The 22,170-nt window shown below is 40.6% G+C and overlaps 1 long non-coding RNA gene across 1 annotated transcript in view; it reads right to left on the bottom strand.

Annotated features, from left to right (window-relative positions):
- The window catches only part of LOC119157214, a 56,480-nt gene that overhangs the window by 32,663 nt on the left and 1,647 nt on the right, over nt 1-22,170 (bottom strand). Inside the window, exon 2 of the long non-coding RNA XR_005107454.1 lies at nt 19,374-19,451. This is a non-coding gene — a long non-coding RNA (uncharacterized LOC119157214). The remainder of the gene's footprint in view (nt 1-19,373; nt 19,452-22,170) is intronic.

Below are 22,170 nucleotides of genomic sequence, written 5' to 3'. Positions count from 1 at the left end.
GGGGAAGATTAGGAATGGGGGCTTGAGGAGTAAACAATACATAAGTCTTGTTTCCTTGAGACACCAGATTATAAACTGCTGTGCTGGGTAGTGGAGCCCTTAAATGATCAGTTTTTTCCAGCAATCAGGCTTGCCATTGGAACTTGTAGGTTTTTCAGTTTCTGTTCCCTCATCTCCTGAATTTGAGTATCACATTTCAGTAAGGATCTTGAGCTGACTATTATATAAAAACTACATAGATATTTCCACTGGAAGAACATGAGGCTCTTCGCATAAGCTTTTGGCCTAATCATTAAGAAAACTATTCCAAAATCTTTCCATCTCCCAGTGCTGTGATCCTGTCGTATCAGAGGCTTGGAGACAAATGAAGATAGAAGGAAAGACTGATTTAGAAACCAACTCATGTTATTTCCAGTGAAATCTCCTTGCCTCACGGATGCAAAAATGAACCTGCTACATTTCTGTGCCTTTTCAAAAATAATCTGTAGATAAAAGCAAAAACATTTTCTGCTTTGGGGATGGTTTTAGGAACAATTTTCAATTAACTGTATTAAACAATGTTTTCTTAATTTCTCTGTGCATTTCATTTGAATTCTGTGACGATCAAATTCCTCTTTTACCTGAAGATACATCTTTCACGTCTGCCATGCAATTGCAATGATGAAAAGGAAGGAAGGTGGGAGAGCAAGAAGTGGTGTATGGAAGAATATGCATCAGAGTCCTCCAATAAATACAGCAGCTGCAAAGAATCTCTGTATAGCAAGGTGAGCAGAATTCTTTGAGAGTACCAATAAAGGCAATATTTATGATATGAAAGTGCTATAAAAGGAATCCAATGTTCTTAGGGCTTACACGACCAGATTTTCTCTGATGCCAGAGCATTCAGCTCACTTTAATGAGTCCAGTCAAGACCTGAATGGCTCCTCTCCAACGAAAAGATCTCTGTCTTCTCCCACGCTCAATGCCCACCTCGTGTACTTGGCGTAGAGAAACAGATCACAACACGGGGTAATTCTGCCTGTCAGAGAAGTTTAATGCAAACAGGTAGCCAGGTAGAAGAGACAAGTCATGTATTATATGTGGGGGAAAGGGCAGTAACTGCAGTTATAACTGTTAACTTGTCCACAGTATTTAAGGCATATATATTTATATATATGTATAGTATATATAGTACTGGTTTAGACTGGGAGATCAAAGCGGAGAGATTAAGGCCTAATTCTTCTAAAGTAGTCCACTAATATTTGAGGCTTTTGATTCTGGGGTGTCCAACTTGAAAAATTACCAACTACATTTCGGCTGCCCTGAAGACTCAGCGTTACAGCAGGAGCACATGGGACCAGCGGGTGCCCTGCGCCTGTGCGAGCCAGCCTGAGGCGCTCCACCGTGGGTGCTCAGAGCCCCCCAGATCAGATATTGCTTCTGAAACTTGGCCTCGAGTGGCCCTTAATCGTAATTCCTGGCAACATTCCCTTTATTCAGACGGTGTTACCCAGTCGTGGAGGCTGTGGTTCGATTTTAATGTCAGATACACAAAGTACTAGGTAATCTGGCACTATAAATTTGATTGAATTAGGCAGGACATTATGATCACATTTTTTATCAAACTAGCCAGAGCGTACACTTTGGAGTTTACGCAGCCTTTGTGGTTTATGTTAGCTTTCTGCCAGCTCTGCAAAGATAAACGATACCCGATATGTCATAAAATCTGCTGAGACAAAGTTATTACACAACTGTTTGGGTTTTTTTTGACAGACTCAAACCAAACAGGGAGTTTGTACTAGTTCAATGCTTTGTTCCATGTGTCATCGGAGCTTTTGATCTGGTATAAAGCACCAGAAAACAGACTCACCACTTTGTAGAATTACAGGCTTAAGTTATCAAATAAATATGTGCCCTACAAGTGAAACCTTGAACAATTCTTTACAAACTACATTGTCGATTTTCATAAGAATAAACCGGATCACCATGAGAATTTTTGCAAGTACTGTAATCAGAACCACTTTAATTTCCAATTTGGTATGCAGTGGCAACAGCCACAGCTGGAATTCATGAAACCTCAGAACTTCCACTCGCGCTTTTCCAATGGCAAAGTTTCTGCAGGAGATTAACTGAATAAATTGTGTAACAGACTCATACAGCGAGTAGGAGAATCTGAACTTGTGGGAATTTATTTTCTTTCCGTGCTCATTAAGGAGCGATGATCAGATTTCTGAAAGCAGAAATGCTATGGCTCAAACAGCATGGGTAACTTACAAACTAATATTGCCCTGGGCAGCACAAAATAAAGGCAAGAGTGCACACATGACCCTGCTTTGTAAGTGGGCTTTTAAACCACAAAACCTTCAGCAGAACACCTTGGGAAATTCTCTTGCCCAACTTAACACATTTATGCTTCACTTTCACTGAAAGAGCTATTTCTGCCAAGACTCTAATTTCTACCAGTTTCTTCAGACATTTTCACTCTAGATCATATGGCGCTTAGATAAGGTACCCACACCACCCATCGCGTCACAACCCACTGCTTATCTGTGGTGAAATCTGATGGAGCCCCACTAATATTATCTATTAGTGAGGTCAGACAGAGAGTGATGATCCTACCAGAGAACTTGGCTCCAACCAGAGCAGGATTTTTACATTAATAATAAAGTCTTTTGAGGACTGATGAGCGAATTCTTAACAGATATGCAGTTCAGAGGACAGGTATGGTAGTTCTGAGGGATGTAAGGAGAAAAGAATAGCGGGATCTCTAACATCAGCATGTGTGTTCAGGCCCTTCCGACTGTTTTTAAAGACACCTCACCTCCCGCGGCATCTATTGATCATGTGCTGGGAGGCACTGATTCAGCTTAGCAGTCAAGGGAGTCAGAGCATTAGTAACATACGGTAGAGCAACTCAGGTCTGTTGAACTCGGATGACAGAAGAGGAGAGCATCTTTATGGGGTTCACACATAAGGAGCGGCCACCTTGCAAACTCGTGTGTTGGTTTGGAGACGGGCTCTCTAATGAAATGCGAGTTGAAACTCTGCCAGCTGACGAAGATGGCAAGTGATTTATCCAGGACTATTCAGAAGTCACGCTTTTTAAAACAAGCTGTAACTCAGTGATTGAGGCACTTTACTTTTTTTATGAACCTTCTATTGATAAAATTAACAAATGTAATGAACTTGTGCCATCTTGCACACTATAATTTACATAGGAGAATTAGAAATAGGGTATCATTACTTGAAAAAAATGTATCTGTATATATTCAGGCACAGACAAGGCACTCTGGAGGCAGCTGTCAAGGGGAAAGGGAGGAGCAGGCTGTGCAGCATCTCTCCTGTCACACAACAGGCAGTATTTGCTATGCCAACCAGCAGTTTTTTACAGTGTACAGCATTCTCTTCTTGAATCTCCTCTTTCTCTATCGTTCAAATTAAGATATGGCTTTCAAGGTAACCAGATTAGTTTTGAAATGACAATATAGGTACATCCTGCTTAGTATAGCTCCTGAAATTCCAGGAGTGTTCAGATCTCATTCTCTGAACCACTTGGCTTACAAAAACAGGGCCTGATGTTCAATATAAAAGAGAACTCATATACACAGGCTAGAAACTATGACAATAAACAGATGGAAGCTTTTGATTCCCTCCAGAAGAGAGCAGATGTGGTTGCAAGCACAAACATATGCATTCACCCAAATTAACCATAATATTCATTTGAGGTTTATCTCACAGTTTATCTCAAATACATGAATTAAGTATTCTATTAATGCTTTATATGTCGTAGGTCAGTGTGCTTTGGCTTTCAGACTGACTTCTGCAATAATGGAGTTAACATAAAATTGCATCCCAGCTTTGAGACAGCACCTTCAAGTAGATACAATTAATTTGTAATGTTTTTTACAAAGCCAAGTCAGACCAAAATAACAAAATTAAGACCTGGGAAAAAAGCAGTTGCAAAGCAAACCATCATCAGCTATGTAACTTACAGCAGTACTTCGGAAGGGTGGTGGGTGGACAACATCCTCAGGATTTCTTTAACAATTACATCCATCAGGATAGGACTTCACGCGCAGGCAGTTTTTTCCTTGTAGGGGAATTTTCCCTATAGGGAACTATAGCAAACACTCCTTTGTTAAAGAGAAGTTATGCATAAAACCAGATTAATTGGTGGAAATATTAATTCAGGGAAAAGTTGTATTTTTCGATGTCGGTATGAAGACAGCCTGATTCAGCCAGGGATTACACAATTCATTACCAATTAGTTTCCTGTATGCAACCGATATTATGAATTTTTTGTTGTTCCTGATACCTAAATGTTTTTCATTGAAGATAACAGACTCATTTCTCAGTTCACAGACTAGCTCTTCAACTACCTCTTGCTAAGATGTTTCTAAAACCACAGGGTAGCATGATCTGCTGTATGCAGACACTGTTGCAAGAAGTTCTTGCAATTCTACATCTCTGCCATACCAGATAATACCAGGAATATTAAATAACTATGTTACTACACTGTGATACTTACCTCCTTTGGATTTCTTTACCCCCCCCAGGGGATTACCAGTCTCTGCTGGTGACATCTCTGGGGTTTTGCCTGCATTCATTGACATCTCTGGGGTTTTGCCTCCATTCATCTTGCTGCTTCAGCCTGGGTCCTCTCCCCCTGCGCCCCCCCCCCCCCCCGCCTGGTGTCCCTGACACAGCAGCAAAGAGTAGCAGCCTTGCTCCCCCTCTGTTCTTTCCAGTTACTGGACCAGACAGGTGTCCCTTTACCCTTGTGGATATCCCACCAATTTCAAAAGAGTCAGTGGTCTACAATTCCAACTTTGTGCCCAAGGGAAAAGCCCTGTATTGCTTAAAAATGTACACACCCGCTTGTTTTGCAGAAAAAGACTTTAAAATAGAAGTATTTGAAAATTATCTTCTATTATTGAACCACAAAGCAGCCAGGTTCCACCCTGTAGCTCCTGGAGGGCAACAAGGGATATTCAGTGGCTTAATGACCCAACACAAAGACAAAATGCAAAACTAGATCCTAAAAATCTCCCTTTAAAGAGGTCACATCTTTCCAGATGAATCTGAATCTCAGTGTCACAGGCAACTGTCAACTAGAGAAAGTCTGCCTCTATATCCACTTGTTTGCTGTTCTGCATCCATCTCCTCCTTGCCCAAACACTACGTGGCATGTTTTTGTTTAAAATTCTTTCTTAATGTCACCCTAGTACAACCCTGGAAGGGGTTTAACTATGACGGAGAATGAAATGATTCATTTCTGCTCAGTCACACCGCTGAAGGATGTCATGGTAAAATTGGAGATAGATTATATAGAACTATCCTCTCATTTGCGAAATGATGGGGCTGTAGATAGCAGTAAGATCACATCAGTGTCTGCCTAATAATATGGACTGCTGGTTTTATGTGGCTCTATTTACAGTAGCTATCACAGAAGACTGTAGAGCACCTTCTGTAGACCTCATCTGGGGCTGATCACAGCTCGTGCGTGGAAATTCCCTACATGCTCAGTGATCATTTCTACAGGTGTTGCTGTAAATGATTTTATTTAACCATATATTACACTTTCCCTCCAAGCTTGTTCTGGAGAAAAATGTCAATGCACTGCTAAGCTAACCAGTGACAACAGCCTGTTGTAACGAGCAGTACCGAAAAGATTTTAAAGGAAAGGGAAAACTCCAGCAGTACCTGTCACAGGTACCCCACAGCTGGTGAAAGGCAGACTCACTGCTACAGGATGCATTAATCAATTAGGTAATTTATTATTAGATACTGTTATTCAGAGATAAATCATACATGATTACTCAGTCTCAACCACAGAAGAATTCAGGAGCAAAGATACTCATCCAGCAACCCTGATATATGCAGACGTTTCCCTAGGTGGTAACAACAGAGCTGGCTATTGTAAAGGAGTACGCATTTGTTTTAGTATCACAACACAAAAAATATAAGCAGAGGTCCTGTAAGTACAAAAAGTGTTTTGCCAGTGTCTCCTGGGTCATAAGTAATTTTTTGTCATCCGGTGCCCCTGCTTCTTTTGCTGAATAAATAACCCTAACTGATTTCCCTGCTTCAGATGATCTGTCCAAGCAAATAATCTTTTCATTTATTTTCCCCTTGCCTAGGAGGAAATTTTTCTTTTCTATTAAAAGATGGTTGCACGGGAATATTGGTCAATGGTCTATGAAATGAGAGAAAGAGTGAGAGAGAAACTCTGTGTTGATAATTTAGATAAAGATTTATCTAGAGCCATTCTTCTGGGTTTATCCTCTCGGTAGCTGTCATTTCCCAAAACACAGAGGGAACAATGTCATTCTCACTTGAGCCTGAATGTGCATTGTTTCTTTCTACTGGAAAGAACCAAAATTGTTCATCTTATGTGTCACGAATTCTGTAATGGCATAATCTAATGGAAATACATCCCCTGTTTATTGGCAAAGTATCACCATTTTAGGAAGAAGGAGGCTATTTTTTGCGTTATAAGGCTCTGACTAGCCTCGGTGGACAGACTGCTGACATCTGTGAAGTGTCCAGAAAGCTACAAATCTGTTTCAATGTAAGCTGCCACTTCGAAGAGGAAAACAGAACTGTGTGACACCAGGCATATTTGGGTAACATGCTAAAAAGAGACTGAGACATATTCCAGCATGGTCCCAAGAAGGAGCTGGGCTGGCACAGCTAAGAGGGAGAGCAGAGCTGGGAAGAAGCAGTTCGGCGTGAGAGAAGGGGAACCGTTTCAGCGGGCAGAGCCGACAAAGCCTGTGTATTGATGAGCTACGGCTTCAGCAAGATATTCAGTCTGCTTTGGTTCTCTCTAGAGTCGCTGCAAAGACAGAGAAACCTCTAGAAGGTGATCTAAGACATCCAAGTTACGCTTCTACCGTGAGCAGCCCTCAGAGATCAGCATACTCTTTGCTCACCTCAGACGAGTAGCCTGATATTTCGCTATGTCGGGCACTTAGGCTAAGCCTAAAGATAAACCTAAAGATGAAATTCTTCATCCAGATTTTGTGGCACGTGTAACACTTGTACAGTGCTAAGACTGAAGGGGTCCAGGTTCCCTTTCCCTCTGGTGCTAGGGAATAATTACTATCTATATTAGGCAGAAGTTGAAACGTAAGAGCAAGAACAATCTATTCTGAGCTCAGATCCGTCCCAGAGGATTAGCAATATACTTGTTTCGTAGGAAACAGGTATTCAAAAATGTTTAGCTATTTAAGGCATCATATCTTCACATAATAAAGGAATCTGGGTGTCACAAAGAGCAAAACAGCCACCTCCTGAAAGACAGTGTCTCTTTAAAATGTCTCTAGTTAGCAACCTAGACACACACCCAAAATCACTGCTCAAGAGATAGCGCTGCTCCTGCGAGATCTCCCTGATGGCAATGCTGATGGGATTTTTATCTTACTTGTATCCTGGTGATGAATGTATAAGCAAATGCAGGCAAACTGATAGCCCTTCTCTTTTTATCCTGCCTATTTTTATTCATATAATTGTCTAATCCTTATTTGAAACTCCCTAAGCTATTTGCCTCAATAATTTAAGTTTTATTCATACTCTGGGGTTTGAAGAAACAGAGCATGGTGTCTCCTGCAAGAAAAATCCAAATGATGTTTCTTTGTGGCTGGAATTTAATCTATTCTAAGTGGTGCCTCTGGTCCCTAGTGCTTTGCTTAGCAGAGGTTAGCTCTCTGGTGCTGAAAATAGAAGATATTTTAGCATTTATGTGTAAGTATCTGCATGCAGGAATGCAAATCTGTAAAAGCTCTGGAGTTCATCTAAAATGCTAACAGCATTATAGAGCTCCCAGTCTATAGAGCTTCCATCCTGAAGATACTCATCGCTCCTTCCCAGACATATGTCGCTATAGGTCTCTCTCTTTGTCCACTGGTCAGCAGGGAGTGGTCGTAACTTTCACGGTTGTTATGCAAAGAAAATGGCCTTGAATTTTATTGAGGGTGAGGGTGTTGCTTACATTCTTGCTCTCTAGAGGTGTTAATTCCAGATGTGAGAGCAGTCATTCTCTCGAGTGCTTTTTAGACTTTTATAATTCTGCTCAGGTGTAATCTGATTTAACAGTTAGAGCATCCTTCCTATATACCAAATGGAAAGAGACAAAACCAATCGGCTCTCTCAGCCATATTACAGTGAACAGAAATGAAAACGAGAGAAATCTACCGCTGCCTCCATGGAAAAAGACCATGGCCCAGCAGCAGCAAGCTTTGCTACAGGAATGACATGCCGAGTGGGGGCAGCTCTGGAGAGGAAGGGAATCAGGGAATACCACAGCTGTGGGCTCTTACACATTACCTACTAGTCTGAGTGTCACATCCTCGTGTGTGTACACACAGCATTTGTACACTAACTTTACCATCAAGTAATGAACTACTTCTGTTCAAAGAGTGTTCTAAATTAAATCACTTTTCAGGCAATCTGATTTCACAGATCTCCTTCCTCATCATACGTAAATGACATATTCTTTATTTGCATAGTGCAACAGGAGAAAATGCCAAAATGAAGTTTGACAATCTAGTTTCTACTTCTGTCTACTACTACCTAAGTGACTCTGGGCAAGCTATTTTTTTCTGCATGTACTTCCCATTCAGGCAGGTGGGCACATTGCAATCCATGAATACTGTCAGGCAGTTTCGTTTATTAACATCTCAAAGTAAAGTAATTCTAAATCCCTCAGTAAGAGCTCCTGAAAATCTTCCATAGCAAAGATTTTGAGCAGCTCTGCATTTCTTGGCTCTCTCCACAATAGGATACAAACTTGTTCAGACATCACAAGAACAACTGCTAGTATGTCACTTGCAAGTGCAACAAGGCCAACAGATGCAGAGCCTGATCTTGCTGCCCCTGTACAACGGTAGTCCTGTTCCAAACATTGTGTCATGTGGGTGAGGAAAGGAGGAGGAAACAAGGAAGCTTGTCTAGAAAAATTTCATCCCAGAGATCAGATTATTCCTGAAACCTACACTGGTGAGCATGGCCCTCAGATCCCCCCTCACGTCTGCATAAATCATCAGCTCTCGTGGGGCCAGGAGAGCACTGGTAGGGCACCTGAGTTCCTTTCGAGAAGGATCGTGCAAGGCAAGTTAAGAACTGGAAAGCACGTTTGCTGAATAATTGCCTGAGGTGAATTTTAGATCTCTCAAGAGGCTCCAGCCACATAATTGCAAATACTTTTTATTTTATCTGAACTTCGTAATTCTAACTTGTAGTGATTAAATTAAAATTCCCATCCCAGATCTGTAGAAACACAAGTCCTAATAACAACCACTAAATATCAGTATCACATTCAGCCTTAGTAATCTGCTTAAAAAAGCAAACATCTGCAATCACATTATCAACCAGCCAAGGGGCTGAAGTCTCCCAAAGGGATATGCTGGGTTAGAGAGAAATTTTGCTTAGAAAGGAAGCTCAGATCATCAGCATGAAAAAATCCCAACCAAAGACAGCAACTATGTGCTGTAAAACCTAACCACCGTAATGCATAGCAACCTTTTTTGTCTCTCTTCCATGCCTGAACAATTAAAAAGCTTCCAATAGATTCTCCCCCTCCTAAATGCAGGTCCATCCACTGTTTAAAAAGATTGCTTCAGGTTTATCATGACTCTAGAATTCTTTGTTTCTGGCATGCACAACTAATGCAATAAACACCCTCACATTCTTATGTGGTATTGGTAAATAAATAAAAATAATCCCTAACACAATCCCCCACATGTCATCATGATAACAATGCTCTGGAGCATCTTATGCTTGCACACTGTCATCATCCAAACAGCATCAGCCATCTGAGCGAGCCCGGGTAGGTTTTCTTCTTTAATGAATCACAGAGAGAAACCAAATGTTGAAGCTGATCCTGCTGAACAGAACCCTCACAGCATTATGATACAACCGTAAAAAACAGAGGCAGACTCCGTTTCACATCGCTAACAGCATTGCCTGTGCTTCAATTTCTTCTGTCAAGACGCAGTTTCTTTGGAAGAACTACAGCAAGTATCATCCACGGCAATCAGTCTGTAGAGGCTAGTGTTGCCACTGGCAACTTCGGGCAGAAAAGGATAACTTAGTGGTTTAGGGAGAAGTTTGATTCAGAGTAGATGGCAAACACAAGGCCCCTGACATATGGAAAGGTGGCTGGGAAGGGAAAGGGGCTGTTTGGGCAGAAGACACGGGGGTACTGCTTTCCCCACTCCATGCCACCGAGCAGCGTCAATGCTGTGTTGCTGCTCCTGGCAGGACGCAATTAGGCATCGTAACGCATGAAACTCATCTGCTGTACAGTTCGCCTGTGCGGCTGGGTGTCAGCACTCTCTGCTGCACAGTCTGCCTGTGGTCACTGGCAGGGTCTCAACACTCAGATTGTTTCAAGCGAGGTCTCAACATCTATGGTGAGGGGCTTGGTCCAGATTACAGCAAGCTCAGCAACCGCACCAAGTTACAGTTTTAGCAAATTACCCCCTTTCAGCTGGGCTAGACACACTGTCTGGAGTACCTACCAAATGTGAGGTAATGCGGCTTGGACTAAACCTAAATGGTTTAATGTAAATTGCATTACTTCACCGAAGGCACCCGATATTTAACCTTTACCCCACCCACTTTTCTTTTGTTGTTGGCTGTTGTAACTGTAGTACACACAGGTCAATGGCCAGCTCCCTGCCTAAGGCTTTGTTATCTTTTTGATAAATCTCACTCATTACAATTTTTACTTCTGCAATTTGAAAGGATTACAAAGACTTGGACAATGAGAGAGTTAACTAGGACTGCAAAGCACATTTTCAAGATCTAAATTCTACATCTTCAGTTCTCTATTGTTTTTCAGTGACGCTGAAGTACAGAATGAGGGGGCTCTACCTAAAAGAAGCAAGTGAAGTCTTAAATGCATACTTGATTGAGTATGATTACCCACCAGCTCTTTTGAACACTCATCTACAGACAGGGAGAAATGAAGCATGGAAAGAAGGCACAATAGCTTTGTATGTAACAAACATTAATGTTCTTGGTTGGGAAGCAGTATGCTTAAGGCTTCGGAAGCACTCTGAAGTCCCTGGTCTCCTTCACACTACAAATGCATCAACAGTAGGAGGGATGTTTACAACTAAACAACTGTTAATATGTTGTAGTTAATAAATACACATGGATTTAAGTCTCAGCATTAAAATTTGGATATGACAAAATACAGCATTGTTTAGATCTTTGGTTTTACTTTAGTATGCTGAAAAAGGCAGATCAGAATAGATTCTGGCTTTCAAACATCCTGAAACACGGAATTTCTCATGTACACAGAGAGAAATTATAAACAATGGAGAGACGTCCTGTCAGCAGAGGACAGGATGAGAGCACAGTGGGCACTGACCCTCCTTGAACTGGGAAAATTCACTTCATCTCCCTAGCACAATCCATAGCTCTGTAAATCAGGTCACTGTGGATGTGCTGCTGTTGAAGCCCTGGCACTACTACATTAATCTGCTTATACTCCCACTGGCTCTAAGACCGAAGTAAGTTGCCTTTCTTAGCCCTAAGACTGGCCCATACAGTTGGGTATAGCCTGACACGACTTCTTTCCTCCTGCACCTATTTTGCAATCGGTATCCCAAGTAGTTAGTTCAAAGCTTTACTGGGTGTTCTTACACGAGGTGACACCTCTGACTGCGGCACGGGTGCACCCAAAGCCCCTGACCCTCTGCTCTCACTACATATCAGAACGATGAGCACTTCACTGACGTAACGCTCTGCACAGTGTTCACGATCAACGGCCAGCCCAGACAATTCTACATACCAGCTGACACCAGCTCTGCTCCTGGCTGCGGTTAGGGGAGAGCAAAACAGAGTTCTAAATGAGAACACTGCTAGATTTCCTAGGCCCTCGGGCCATGCCTTCCACATCCAGCCATGCCTGCTACACAAGACTTACCATACTAAAAACCAGAAACGGTTATAAAAGGCACTTGTTAAAGAGCTGGCCATGGAATATTATGACGGCTTTTGTTAAAAACATCATACGTTATAGGTCAGCTACAGTACTGCATTGCCATTAGAACAGAAAAGCCAAGAGAGACAGCAGGTACTTTTAAAATTAGTTTTTTACCATTAGGCCAGTATATTACATCCTGGATGATAAATACTGATGGCCTTCAAGACACTTGTAATCCATATACGTTCTTTCTCTTCATAATTGATTGGCAATTTAGGCTTAACTGCATAAGCAAGTTAGCCTAAGCATCTAACAAGCATTAAAGCAAGTAAGCTGGGCATCTGTTAATGTGCAAAGAACAGGGAAACAAAGATCCTGAATGGCAGCAAAGAGGCAGATGAAAGCAGCACTCTGAGGTTATTTGTTCTCATTCACCTCTAGGGACTCAGTCAACAGACACACAAATTTTGGTGCACCAAAACCACGTTACCATCTTGTGAATGAGAAAACACCTTCTTCTTCGTAAAGGAATTGGCAGTTTGCTCATCCTTAGTAAAAATGTACAGGCTGGCTAATCACTGAATTTGTACTGTCAGTAAGAAGCAACTGCAGCAGTGTCTCTTTCTTGTCAATAAAAGGGAAAACTTGGCACTCCTGACACCTTCATGGTGACTAGCAACGGCCTCTGTCTCCGCAAGACTTGACATCCCTCTGGTCTGCAGCGGCGGGGAGATGAAAGAGGCAAAGGATACCCATGTACAACATGTGCATTTTCTTTGGGACAACTACTGAGCAAACTCTCTGATGGGATGCTGTAAAGACAGTTCTCATGGGGCTATTTCATGTCAGCAGCTGATTCCATCTGTTGACATTACTCTGGTCACTACGTCTTGAATACTTTATTTTTAATTCTTTTTTTTTGGTCCTAGATCAAAATTTTGCCCACAGACACTTAGGTACAAATTACCACTGATGTGGGAGTCTGCAAAAGTCAGGTATAAACAAGAGCCCTCAGACCATACCCTGTGCATGTTTGTTTGCGTGATATTTTTTTAAGCAAGGTATTTTCAGGTCCCCTATGAAAAATATTTAGGAAAGATGTATTCCCTTTTATTCCATTGAACCAAATGATTCTGTTCATTAAAGATACACTTTATTCCTTGCACACAGCAAGCTCCTGCTCAGCAGGCATTTCTGGCATGCAGAATCAGTTATATTCACCCTCCACAGACCCCGGTGTTTCAAAGTCTCCTTGTCCTCTAGCACCACAGGCCAAGTTTGGTTACAGGCCAGCTCCTTCAACTTTTTTTGTAATTCTGTGATTAAGTAATGTCTTCAACCTTTCACTTCACAGAAGCACAGTGTAATTGAGGTTGGAAAGGACCTCTGGGGACCGTGCAGTCCAACCCTCTGCTCACAGCAGTCAGCCAGAGCAGGCTGCTCAGTACTGGGCCCAAACTGAGGTTTGAATATTTCCAAGGACAGAGATGCCATGACTCCTCTGGGCAATCTGTTTGAATGCAGTTAAATTTGAAATTCACTATCCACACTTATCTCAACACCTTTTATCTTTATAATTAAAAGTGACTATTAGCAATGTCTGCATGTGGAGATCACACACAGATCCCCAGCCTCACCTGCCCTGGGGGGAGGATGGTGCCTTTCATACCCAAGTCAAACCTCTCCCGTCAGACAGAGGATTGTTGTTGCCAGTGTTTAAAGGAGTATCATCATAAATAATTTGTTTTAAAACAATATCCAGATTTCCAGAACACATGATAGGACTGAATCCACAGAAGTTATAATATTTACTTTGCCTTTTATCACTGATGTTTGGCATTTTCATTTCAATGCAAGCATTAAAACTATAATATCTCCCGACAGTTTTATTTTCCATTTTTTATCATACTTTTATTTTTGTTATAGGCCTGTCTCTGATACCCATTATTTTAAGGTCTAATTACTATCTGATCTTCAGTGCAGACCAGTATTAAAAGGAAAGGGCAAATTGCTTTAGGAGATTAACAATCCAATCAAAAATAACTACCCTACATGTTTTGGTACTGTAACTTCCCCACTTCCTTTTCTTCCCTACATAGCCTACCACTCCAAGGACAGACATTATCATATTCTGCTTCTAACAACAAATACATTATTGTTAAAAGACAAATATGCCCTGTCTATCAAACAACAGAGCAATAAATATGCAAACTGAATAATGCAGAGGCACCTGAAGCCATCGGAACGTCTGTCTGGAAGCAACACTTAAGTTTGTTATGTGCTGTGACTCTACCGGTGTCTTTTCCTTTATAAATAAAAAGATACTAAAATGTGTTTCTTTGTAGTAGTTAACACTGACCACATTATTGCAACAGTGGTAAGAGGCCTGGGAGAGACTGGGTCTGATAGGATCACACAGGTCAGGAATGAATCAGAGGGAGACTGTTTTAGAGGTGGCTGCAAAGATCATAATTGCCAGCAAGAGTAGCTGTGCCTGCAGAAACATCTACCCAAGCCTGCCAATCCGCAGGGGAAACCAGAAAAACACAGGGTATCTGACGGGGACACTGTGCTCAGCAGCAGTAGCTACAATTGCAACAAGAATGGTTTCCTAGTCTAACTTCCCAGGCCATTTTTGGAAAAAGATCCCAGTACTGAAAATAAATGAAGACCTTAAGCTCTTAAATTATTTCCATCTGTACACCAAGTAGGAAGCCTTCACAGTAAGTTGGCAAAAATACTGATTTTAAAACAAAAAGGTAAGGTTGAGTTATCGCTGGAAATTGTTAGCATTGCTCAAGAGAGCCAGCAAATTCTGCATTTGTCTTCAAAACCGGCACTGAGCGGGCAGCAGCTCTGCCAGCCCTCACTGCCTGCAGCCTCCTGCCAGGGGGCTTCACCCCACTGTTGTCCTTCGCCTTTAGGGAGCAAACCAGCCCTGTCACACCACGGCTCCTCTGCAGAAATTCCCTGTCAGGAGGCCAGGTAGTGGTTGCCTCTGTAGAGCAAGCCAGGTAGGATGCTTTGCTGTTCTTCACAGAAAATTCTGCAATGGCCTGCCTCTTGTAGCCATCGGGTCAGCAGTGACACTCCTTCCATCCAGTCACCACAATGGTTTCCCAATTCACGGCATAAATCAATCACATGCATCTGCCTAGTAGGTAACTACGCTCGCACTTCCAACTTGTTTAACTGCTTTAACTGAACCTTTATTGCAGTACAATGATTTTAGATTAATACTATTATAAACAGGAGTTGAATGAGCAACCAAACCAGAAGGGGCCTATACCCTGCACTGGTGTTTCACTATCACACGCAGCTGTAGCAAGTGCTGCTATGGAAAGCCAGAAAACGGGACAGGTATGCTTCGGTTCTTGTGATTGTTAAATACATAGGGCAAGAAATGTTAAGAAGAAAAAAAAAATTCAGGGCCAAGTTGTCTGGGCTGTATGAAAAGTTTATTTGTAAAAAGGTTGTGACGATTGTTAAAAACATAAGGTATGAAATGTTAAGAAGAAAAAAAAAAAAGGGGAGGAATTGTAGAGGAATGAAGGCAGGTTAATTAACATTGATAATATATAGCTGTGGGCCAGCTTCAGGGGCGGTGGGTTGGCTGATGGGGATAGTGTGCAGCTGTGGCTGGCTCCTGCTAAGTAGTTATATAGCTGTAAGGGAAGAGAATAAAGTTTAAGTAACAGCCTAGCTTTTTAAAGCTTCTGTAACTCCTGGGGTTATACCAGCCTAGGTCAGTGTCACCTTATCTAGCCATTTTTTTGGGTTTAGACACAAGCCTGCTCTTGTGCTTAATGTTCCCTGATGCTGGAAAGGACCAACAGGACAGTAAGACCCTAAGGACAAGCAATTTTATTCAGCCAGAGTACATTTAAAAACACGTAACAGCTTCTGTTACATGCTAACGGTGCCACAGTTTCACTGTCTCATCTTACTCTGTCAACTTGGTGGCTGAATTATGGTTTTAATATCTTAAGCCTCTACTCTGACTATGATTAGTTGTTGTTTTTTCTGATCTGCACTTTAGAGTAATACATTGTTAGATACTTTATCTGGTTATAACAGAGCATTGCGAAAAGAAAATCTGTTTGCTGTTGTGAGTTATGTATCTCTATGGCCATACATGATCTAAACATGTTCAGAATCTGTGAATTTTTCAGAACATGAGTACAAGTTCCTGATAAAAAAGAAATACATCTTTAAGCTTCATTTTTTTGATTAAAACCGGCAGCACATTTCAGCATTAACACTTTTCCCAGTTTACATATTTTCATCACAACCTCCATTCAAAATGCAGCTTCCATCCATTCTTTACAATCATTCTGCTTTAAATATTTAACGATAAACGTACAAAATACAATATTGGATCAATGTGGCCTTTATTTCACAAGCCATTCCCAAGGGACTACATGCATGCAAACACCTTAACCCATAAATAAGTATGCAGCTGATCAGTCTATGTAATTATCCATAGCTGAGAGAAGACTATAAATGTACTTTACTTTTCAAAATTCAGGAACAATCTAGCAGAGTTTTTTAAGTTGAGCTATCACAGGAGTCAGCAGGTGTTCTATGAATGAAGAATTTGAAAGCTCAGGGTTTCGGCTGTAAGTGTTCCTCAGTTTGAAGAATTTATAAAGGTAAATAGGTGCACGGAGTAATAATGGAAAATTCCATTTAATACAGGACAAAAGAAGGGCGGATGCAGATATATTCTTAATGAAGGGAACAAAGCTTGACAAGGAGCTGACAGACTAGCCAGTACCTTCAGGTTTTCGGGGTAGGTAACTTTCCCAAGCTGAATCAATCTATGGACTGTGCAAATCACAGGGGCACAAAAACCTGCCTTCCACCAAATCAAGTTAAACACTTCTCCCACCACACCTATTCAGACTTGATATGCCCCAGCTTCTTTCCTGTATGTCTAATTTGTTCCACAGAACTGCCAGGTAGCCCCAGTCTCTTCCTTCACGAGCATTTTGATAACAAACAGAGGGTTACACTGATTCAGGAGGCTCGTTTGCTAGCAGGATGGGATTTTCAAGCAAAGGTTTCCAGGCTCTGAAGTCCACAATTCAAAATGCACTGCTATGTGAAGATACCTAATCAAATTCTAATCTAGCTGGGGAGAGCTAAATTCTTAGAAGTTTTAAACTTCTAAGGAAAATAACTAAGCTACAAGTTTTTATAGCTCTCCAGCTTAAGTATAATTTTTGAAAGCATACGAAGTTGAGGTAACTGAAATAGAATGATACTTTAATGATGCTTTGCCCATTAGGTTATTAAAGAGATCAGTCAATTTGTTTCACTTGCTTTTAATTATCTTCTGTGGAGTCATTCTGGTTTTATACTGGTGTAAACACATCCCATCCCATGCTGTTTAATTTCCTTAAAGATTTTGTTTGCCTGTTTCTAATTTTATGAGGACTTTAACTTCCAGGTGTTTAAATCAGCAATGACAGAAAAAGATGATCATCTTACACTGCAATAGAATCAATCCAAACTATATTTTAACTTTATGAGTGTTCGTTTTCTTATATCAGCAATTCCCAGTCAGCAGTCTCAGGCAAGATAGCCTGACACTTTTAACCATATAAATACCATGATTTTGAAATAACTGTAGGCTTCTGCTTGTTATTGCTTAAGATTCAACAGAGGATGCATTGTAAATGGGCCTTTAAGGAAACCAATTCTATTATTGCTGCTAGCTGGGGCAATGACAACCATCCTGAAAGTAAAATTACTGCCATTAAATCAAGAAACTAATTAGAATCAGATCATCAAGTTCATTTTCTGCTGGAAACTTGGTCTACCGGCATGGGGTAGAATGATTTACTCAAGAGTACATATCAGAGCTGAGCCAATCCTATTGGGTTAGTGTATTTCTGATATTCAAGCTGACTGAAAGCAGCTCAGCAGTTCAAGAAGGTTCACAGGCACTTGTGGTAGCTAGATCTGGGCTAGCAACTCTCACGAAGAAGGAGGTTGGGAACATGCAGATTTGGAAATCTGGTTCATGCCTGTGCATGGAGTCAAAAGGAATCAGACTCTAATCTTCCTCCATAATCGCAAGTGTACATGGAGCCTTCAGATGACTGCATCAAAACCAAAGGCACTACTTTTGCTTTTCCCACCCTTTTTCATTATTGAGATCCCTCCATCCCTAAACTCTGACAGTAAAGATCAACATGGTATCATATGGAAAGGATTACAGTTTGACTATGCTCAAGCTTCTAAAATAAAGAGAAAATCTCTCTAGTTCACATAACAAGATATTAACTGCATTTGGCAATATTTGTGAGATACTTGCTGAAAATCCTCTTTCATACACAGGCACTGGAAATCCCCTGCACACGTCGTTTAACTTGTCTGCCAAACTCAATGTCAGCTTCCTGCTGTCTATCTTCTCCCTCTGTAGGTGGTTCAGCTACTCAGAAGGTGCATAATTATTTCATGAATATCCTTCAGTAAGCTTATTAAACTTGGGAAAAAAGCATAGGACTTTTAAAGTTCTGATCTCATACATACTTGAGAATGCTGTGATATGGTGATTCACTCAAAATGATAACCAATTAGACAACTTTTCATTATCAAAAGATAATAATGAAAAAGATAATGAATAAGAGGATGTATCTTGTCATAGAAAGAAGTGCTGCAGTTAGAATTCAGGAGTCTTGGTTGTCATTCTCTCTGACCTTAAAGGAGTCATGTACTCTTTAAGCCTTTGACTTCCCACCTATAACGTGGCAACACTAATACTAAGACATTTTGCATGTCTTTTGAGAGCAATTAAATGTTTTGAATGTTCTTCAAAATTATATGAGTCAGTGCAAAATGTGTTCCCACATGTATACTTAATTGGTTTTTAACAATATTTTAGGCATATGCGTGCCTATGTGTCTAATATGAACTCTCACTCAGCCTGTAGTAACTGGAGACCAAAGAAAAACTTACATCTATGAGGTCCAATCTATTAATGGGACTTCAGAGTTATCAATTCTACAATTGTGATTTCTTTATAACCAACACACACTGAAGGGAATGATAAATTTACTTAATAGCTGCAGCATTATTGAACACACAGTCTAGTGGAACTTTCCACAAAGCACCGAGTGGTTTGCCTGATCGCTTCCAGCTACCTATCCCACAGGAGTTGGAAACATCAGCCATGTTTCAAGGAAGCTGCTGGTAAGAATATAATAGCTTAACCAATACAATGAAAATCACTATTTAAGATTATGGAGGCTGTATTTATTGAGAAGGTCTGTCTTAGACTAGGATACTAAAGTCCTCAAACATCTGCACACACATACATACACAGTTAAGTGGCAGAAACTGGTTGCTCAAGTTGAGATTTTCATCCAGTTTCTGAGTTCTCAAACAGTCCCAGAAAAGGAAGACAGAAGTTGTTTCTCCAAAAATACAATCACCTGAAACAACTCACCTTACCAATAAGGAAATGCTCCGAGCATCATTGATGTTCCTTCTTCCAGGCCACAACATTTCTCAGAAATAAGCCTGCCTTCAGAGGAGATTACAAAGATGTCAAAATGGTGTTCTCTGAACGAACTACAAAATCACTCCACCTTCTCCAGTAGAAATAATATTCCACCAATAAAAGAATTAGAAAAACAGAAAAAGCCTTGGCTAATATGACTTACAGCACATGTAGGACATTTCAATACAGCAATGACTAATATCACAAAAGCTGGTGAAAGAACAAATAAACACTGTGTTTTTACAATAGATGGATATATGATGGGTTAAACAGTGTGTCAATATGAAAAGCTGCAATTTCTAAATTAAGGCATTTTCTGAACTATCAAAACAATTTATCACTTTGAAGCAAATTCTGAAAGATTCCCAAGAGAGTCAACCTATTAGTGAAGAAAACTGATTAATATGTCTACTATCGATCTGTTGAAAGTGTATGATGACTTTGCCTTTTCCTTTGAAAGCTCTCCCCACAGCAACACACTGGGAATTCATCAGGATGGTCCACAAGGAAATCATTAAGCAAAAATTATAAAAGGAGAGAATAAAATGAAGAAAATCTCAAACATTTACTCTATGGGTTTCCCAGCTCTCTTCTTTCACAGGAATTCATGTCATGTTCAGGAAAAAAACCCCAACCCATCCATCTAAGGGAATGCTTTGTTCCTCCGAAGCACAATGATAAACCACTGGCCTCAAATACCCAACTATTTAAAGGATCTTCTTGAACGCACCTACAATAACTAACTCTGAATGGGGAAAAATTAAAATGAACTGATGCAAACATGTATACAAGGATGCAGACTGAGTTTAAAAAACACCACCTTTGTGCACCTCTGAAAGCAAGAGGATCTTGCATTGGAACTTTCTTATGCTCAAGTTGCTGTTGTAAGCAGCACTGAATCTATTCAGATACAAAAAGATCAAGACTATTGTGAAAGATGTGATTTAGAGATTCAGTCCCATCCCATCTTAGGTTTAGGATCAGCAGACAGACAATTCCAAGTGAAGTACTCTGAGAAATCAAGAGTGGATCTAATTCTTAACTCTCCTCCACTACAAGTTTTACTTCCTCTGAAAGAAATTACTTTCAAACGCCTGGTCAGTCTCCTCTGCTCTTCAGACAGCACTTCCCACAGCTGTGTCCCTTCTCCAACAGGTCTTTATGTCTCTGTTGAAGAGCTCAGATGCTTCCGCAGAAATGGAAATACATATGTACATACATATATGAATAGATATTTCATAATGCTGTCTAATGGAACTTTATTGCATTTTCAGATGTTTTCCCACAAGGTTATTGCAATTTCTTGCTACTGTAAGGAGAAAGGACTCACAAGGAAATCCGCAATCTATGCATGCAGTTTGCATTGAAATGCACCCAAAAATGGCAAGGTAAATGTTTGCTATTTACCACCACGTTAGGACACGCAGTGAGTAACAATATTTGTCCAGCTGAAAGCGCAAAGCAACATTAGGAAGACAGTTACGATACCCGGAATTTAGCCTATGCACTGAGGCTAATACCAAGCCTTGGAATGCAGCTTTGTGATCACAAGTGGTAATTTCTGTTTTGTGTCTCATCCTAAGGACAACCTTTCCTCACGTTACGCTGGGGAAGGCATAAAACACTCTCCAGCATCTCACAGAAGCAACACATTGTACAAAAGCTTGGCATAAAAAGACACTTGTCATGCTCTTCACAAAGGATCTTTACTAGATATTTCTCCCCCGGGTGGTTACCAAGTCTGGCCAAGACAAAAGCATACCTGCCTGCAGAGATGCTACTGTGACCAAGGACAAGATAGTAAGAGACAGTCTGCATCTTTTTTTCACAAAAGATTTTTAGTCTTCTTTTCCACACCATGAAGCCTAGTGAAAATGCAGCTAATTGTGGTTTCCTACTACCAACCATAGCATAATTAAGAACGGCTACCTATAAATATAGGTTTACAATTTTTTCTGTCTGAAACTTAGTGGACAGTTTTAACATTTAATTTGTATGCACACTTCTGATCTGCCATGGACACCAGCCAGTCTCCAGCAACTTTAAGCAAAGATCAATCCATTTCCTAATTAGAGATGTGAATTAATGGAAACTGAAATGACCATTTTAAATACAGCAGGCCCTAAATGATGACTTCCTGAGATGCTGCGTGCCCTAGAGCATTTTCTTTGTAATATTTTCAAACTATCCACTCTCATCAGTGATTTATGGTGTCTAGGTGCTGCCTGGCAGTACTTTGAATGTCTGTGCTGATAAAGAAAACCTTATTGTATCTTGAACTGTCAACAAATGCTTTGAAATTTCCTAAGAGTTCTTGCATTTGTCCTTCATATTTCCAGAGTTAAAAAAGCCAACCTCAAACTACCTGCCTTTCATATAGAATAATGCTTATGAGCATCTCATTAATGAGTCACATTAACTTTCTCCACCATCAGAATATACGTAATTCCATTGGCCTCACACCATAATTCTCCAACTGGATACTGAATCTCGTTGTGACAGCCCAATTAGTTCTGCTGGCAACATTAATGAGATTATGATTATTTGAGAAACATACCTAGCAAGTATGAATTCTTATGCAGCCCTCTGGTTAAAAGGGATATTACAACTTTAATAGAAGGAGACATCAAAAAGCACTTACCCACACAAAGGAATTCAACAATTGTGTTTAAATTTAATTTAACATATGATAAAGAGACGAGCTGGAGTAAAAGCCTGTCACTGCTTCTCACATAATATTATT

This window comes from Falco rusticolus, chromosome 14 (assembly GCF_015220075.1).
Source record: "Falco rusticolus isolate bFalRus1 chromosome 14, bFalRus1.pri, whole genome shotgun sequence".
NCBI classification, from domain to species: Eukaryota; Metazoa; Chordata; class Aves; order Falconiformes; family Falconidae; genus Falco; species Falco rusticolus.
This window is presented reverse-complemented; position numbering and strand designations above follow the sequence as displayed.